This window comes from Varanus komodoensis, unplaced genomic scaffold, assembly GCF_004798865.1.
Source record: "Varanus komodoensis strain SLA01 unplaced genomic scaffold, ASM479886v1 scaffold39, whole genome shotgun sequence".
Taxonomy (NCBI): Eukaryota; Metazoa; Chordata; class Lepidosauria; order Squamata; family Varanidae; genus Varanus; species Varanus komodoensis.
The window spans coordinates 5,581,113-5,587,127 of record NW_025335922.1 but is presented as its reverse complement, the minus strand read 5'-3'; positions in this window follow the sequence as shown (position 1 = coordinate 5,587,127).

Genomic DNA, 6,015 nt, shown 5'->3' with positions numbered 1-6,015 from the left:
AGTTAACATTTGTCTGGTCCCTACAGAACCATCCACCTGGCACTTTGAACATTCCAAGATGAAATATGATGAAACCAATGTTTGAAAAATAGTATACACACACACAAAATAGTATATGTACATAAACAGGAATGTATACATGGTATGTACACTTTTACTACTTGAAGTCCTCTTTGGTGCTTAACTCATCTCACCACTGTAAGATTCACAGCATGTTTGTTGCCAGTTCCATCTGTTGTGCTCCATGCATGCCCTGTAATGGCAACTGGCGTTCCTTTGAGTGTGTTAGATGCTGTAACTGGGGAACTGTGATAGATGATGCCAGTCATATGTTCTGCATGCTTTTGTAGTGCCTATTGTATTAACCCAGTGTTGGCTGTGCTGCCTACTTTCTTTTGGATCTTGTGCCTTCTTCTAACCTGTGTCCATATGCATATGAGTGGATTTTGGATGTCTGTGCAGAGGGATTCACTGGTCCAAGGAGAGGCTTGGATCCTGTGACTACATATAGGATTAACCAAAGGTTAATTCACTTGCCCACACCTGGGACTTTCTCCTTCCTCTTCTGAGTCACTCAAGGACTTGTGTGTGGCAGTGATATAAACAGAAATGTTCTTTCTCCAGTTGCTTGATGATGCAACCCCTGAACCATATAAACTCTGCAAGTTGCAGATTCATACAATGCAACACTACATTAACTTGCAGCAAATAGCTACGTTGTACTAAAGCAGGTACTCCAACATTATGTTCAGTTCATAACCTTATATTGTCATGAGAAGGTTGCATGCTATTCTTAATTGAGATCCATGTGAGTTAAAGGGGGATCTTGTTTCCATTTCAAAGGCTCCCTGGCATCTTCTGTAAGCCAAACATTCAGATAAATGCATTCTTGAATCTCATTGTCTGTGACTTGTTCACCTGTTTATTTGGTTTTTGCTTTCTAAATGGATCTTCATGGACCTAAAAACACTAATCCACACCTGTGATTAGCATATAGCTATAGTTTGATCATGGTTTAAAAAAAAATCTGGCTTGTTCTAATTTATTACTACTATTTAAAATAAAACTTTCCCTAGCTCGATACATTTCCTTTTTGAAGAAAAAATGTTTGACCTCATACAGTTTCATTTTTCCAAAAGACTTTTTGGCTAAGAGTGTTGCTCCCATTTCCAATGGAAAGGAACTCTTACAATGTAATTCTCTGCTATAAACTTACTGGCAGTAAGATCCATTGAACCAAATGAAGCTTACTTCTATGAAGAGGCATATTAGATTACTCTGTTAAACAGGGTACAGCTGCAATACTATTTGAGCGATAAGGCATGGTCAGCATGTTTTGTTCAAATACTTTTATCTCTACATTCAAGCTCCAGAAATACCGGTTCTGTAAGTTTACAGCAAATACCAGTGGTGTGAATGCATACTAACAGGTCTGTGACATGATGAACCCACCTTTCCCTATCCTTGAACTCATTTTTCTATGATAAAATCAAATGCAGAATGGCTTTCAAATACATACATAAAGCACAAGGGAATGAAAAGCAATCCAGCCATTGAAGTAAGATAAACAATCATAAAACTTCATCAGCAGAACTATAATATATATCATCAACAACTTTGACTAAAAATGCCAACTGGAAAAAAATGATTGTGAGAGTGCTGGATTTTTTATCCAGGGGGCAATTTTATACTTTGATTGTTCTTTTAAAAAGACAGTGAATCAATATTTAAAGATGTAGCCCTGAACTCCAAACATCCAATGCAGACTGGAAGAAGAGCAGAGGCAATTCAGCTCCCCATCCTTCCACCCTGCATTTTGATCACACGGTCTATTCCTCTTTCTGCTGACTGGAACACCACCATTTCTACTTTGATGTTGCTTTCAAAACCTTGGAAATCAGCCAGTGATGTACATTCCATGCCAGCTGCAAGGGTGAATGAGGTCAGAACTCCAGTTCCCAGGTCCATGGTCAGAATGGCATCTCTGACCTTGGATCTGGGAATCTGAACTATCCTATGATCCCTCAGATAGAGGAACAGGGCAGAGAGCTATACACTGCTCTAAAGCAGAGCACAGATTTCTACCCTGTCAGCCATTCTAGTAACCCAAGATGCCTATTGCAATTTTGGAGACTTAACCGATTCTGTGATGAGAGACATCTTACTCTGTGGCATTTGAAACCATTCTCTGCTAGAGCAGCTCCTCAGGGAAGGTGACTGCAAACTAGACCAATACATAGATAGAGGACACGCACTATTTATTTATTTATTTAGGAGACTTCTATGCTGCCCCATTCACCGAAGCCTTGGGGCGGCTCACATCCATAAATAAGAAGTCTTGTGAAAAAGACTGAAAGCCCTGGGAGGTTCTGCACCTTCTGAAATATATGTGGTGGGACAACAGTTGATGAGAGTAGTAACCCAACCCTCCAGGCTCAGTGTGAGATGTATTTACTCTGGGAGAAAGTATGAGAGAATAAAGATGTGTGTTGGGCATTAGGTCAGCACTGCAGGAAATGTGGCAGACTGAATCTCTTCAGCAGTATATGCAAAGGTAAAAGGAAGCCCATTAGAGAAGCTGTCAGAATTGTGCAGAAAGATGATGTAACATAGTGATGACATAATAGCCCTCTTCGTTGGCATATGAAAAGGTCAAGTGCAGGCTGTTCAGTCCCAGAGGAGAAGCGCTGAATTTTATGCAACAACACATGTTGGCCATACAGGTTGCACATGGTAGGCATGTCATCAGCATAGCCAGTTGGAGCCGGGGGTCAGACTAGATGGCCCGGGAGACCCCCTCTGACTCATTCTGTTTCTATGTTTCTATCATTCTATTGGTTCAACAGCCTGTGTGTCTAACTAGATAATGGGGCCTCTTTCAGTATGATCCCACAAAGTGAATTGAATCCTAATACATCTATCAAATAGAGGAGATGCACACTGATTATGTAAAATGATAGCAGTAAGAAAATGCAATGCTATAATAACTAACCCTAAACATGAAAGGAGATATCAGCTGACTGATGGGTGTGCAAGGAAAGCCCTGTTAAATAGTTAAAGCCCTGTTGGAGTACATTGCCACAAATCTGATTGTTGCATGAAGATAAGAGTCCAGCATGATCCGGAGCAGAACCACATTTCCGAAGCAAAGGTTAGCTCAGTGAACAAGATCAGATTGCATTTCAAGGACAGAGAAAGTTGTTCCAGCTTCCTTATATAAAGAAGTCATGCGAACCAGGCTGATGTGGTGGCTAGAGTGTTGGACTGGGAAGATCCAGATCTTAGTCCCCATGCAGTCACTTAGGCTAGTTATTCACCCTCAGCCCAATAAACTTCACAGGGTGTTGTGAGGATAAAATGGAGCTATGTAAACCACCTTGGGTTCCTCATAGTCAGAAAAAAGGTGGGATACAAATGTAATGTTAGAATAATAATATAATATTAATAACATTTAAAAAATCATCACACCTGGTCATTGACCACTGCCTTCAGAGAGCTAAAGGGTGTATTCATTGGCTAGGAATGAACTCACACTTCCAACCCTTCACAGAAGTATGTGTTATAGTACTAAACAACAGAAAGAGACTCTTCAACTACATGAGTTACCCATGGGAGAAGCTTAGAATTGACTAGTATACTTTCAGAGGGAAACAGTATCTAGTTACAAGCGAGTCTTACTCCCATTTCTGGGAGGTTGATGCCCTCTCAGACACAAGAAGCAGGGCAGTCATTGTTAAACAGAGGGCTTGTGTTGCAAGGTATGGTATCCCTGCCTCCGTATTTTTCAGGTAATGGGTCTCAGTTTGAATCGGAGGACTTCTCCCCATTTGCAAAGAACTAGGAATTCAATCAACACACATCCTCTCCAGCATACCTACATCAAAATGGGAAGGTGGAATCTTCTGCAAAACAGCTAAAAATGCTACACGAAACTATGTTATCATAAGGTAGTCCTTGGTGGCAGTCCTTCCTGGGACATACATCACAAGTTTGCCAGACCAGTCCAGTATAGTATGCATGTTGGACCAAAACCCTATTGTCAGTGAGAGGAGACTTTCTGCAGCCAGCAGGAGTAGATCAGTGCAGAGAAGAAATGGCCAACCATCAAAGAAGGCAATCATATCTGTATAAATAAGGCATTAGTGGACCTACATATGCCTATATCCAACCAAAAGCTGTGAACCAGAAGTAATCAACAAAAGTTATGGAGAGAGGTAAAGTCAAATCAAATAAGTGATGCACAGAAAATGTAAACATTTACATCCCATAAGACATAACACTCAAGGGCATCCTTCAGACAAACAGATACTGTACTACCAAGAAATGAAGAGGGAGGGAGAGACTGGCCTAGAGGAAGAGGATAGCCAAAGAGAACTAAGCACAACCATGAGTGGATACAGGTGCATTTTGAAAAGACCAGAGTATTGCAAAGGCTGTGTAAACTAATAAGTTTTCATCTCAGAGTTTTTATAAAGCTATATTTATAAGCACCAAGAGGAAGTGGGTTGCAGTTCATATTCTTGTTTTTGGTTTAAATTATTTTAAAGTAGGAATATGATTAGTAGAACTGAAACTCTGCTTTCACAGTTGTGGTAAACCATCTGTAGACAGGTTCCCTCAAGCAGGATAGGTATGACAATTTTATTTTATGTATTTATTTTCGATTTATATCCTGCCTTTTTCCTACAAAGGGCTCAAGGCAGCTTACATCATTCTTCTCCTCCATCTTATCCCCACAACAACAACCCTGTGAGGTAGGTTGGGCTGAGAGTCTGTGACTGGCCCAAAGTCACCCAGTTGGCTCCATGGCTGAGCGGGGACTAGAACCCAGGTCGTCTGAGTCCCAGTCCCATGCTCATAACCACTACACCACACTGGCGTAGGAATTCCATTTCCTAAGCAAATATTTATTTATTTATTTAAAACATTTCTATGCCGCCCCATTTGCTGAAGCCTCGGGACAGCTCACAACATAAATTAAAATATAATACATTAAAAATATAAAACAAATTAACAATATAAAATAAGTCGCCCTGGCCAGATAACTAGCATGTAGGACATAAACAACAAGGCTAGAAGCCTTTAATAGGCTCATGCTCCTTGAATTAGTCCAATCTCCTTTTAAAAATTGGTGACTATCATTACATCCCATGGCAGCAAATTCCATAATTTAACTATGTGCTAATCAGCTTCATGGGATGACACTGGATTCTTGTGTTATGGGAGGGAGAGAAAGATGTCCTTGCCTCCACGCTTCATGGGGGCTTTTATTTTCATTTCCAATTAAGTTGGAGGACTAACTGTTGCAGCATCTTTCTATTTACCACATAAACAGGAGAGGACCTGTGCTGCATGTTTATATTTCCTTCCCCCTCACTCCAAAAAAGATGCTTTGCAAAGCCTTAAGAGCTGGTGGTCCTATTTGGAGGCTTAAGAAGGTCAGTTTGCAGAGGGCTAATTCATGTTATAAGCCAATTTACAGACCCATGTGTGGTAGGTGGGGTAGTGTAACCCAAATGTTTGAAATAAAAATAAACACATGCAGTACTTTACAGCCCAGCTGGACCTTAGGGAAAGTGCAGAACTGCCAGCTGAATCAAAGTGCTGTGCATGCCATTTACATTGGCTGAATTCACCCCAAAGCAGAAAAATCCACTGTTTTAATATGTTGGAAAGCACCCTACAAAGGTGTCCAGAGACTGACATGTCCCAGAGAAAATAACTTCACTCAAATTTTGGCAATTAAACCTTTATTTTTTCTAGACATCTGTATATAAAGCTCTTCCGTGTACACACCCTTTACAATTGTTTTTGCTGATTCATTGATAAGCAAAAAGTTTTACATACCTCTTTGACCTGGAATAGCATAGTTTTACACGTAGCTCTTTGGTGCAAACTACAGGGCTTCAACCCAACATTTTCTCTTTGGCTAGCTTCCAATCTTGACAATGATTTTAACACCAGTTACCCATGATCCGCTTGTGTCTTTGGGTATTTTCCTTGTAAGTCCTTTCA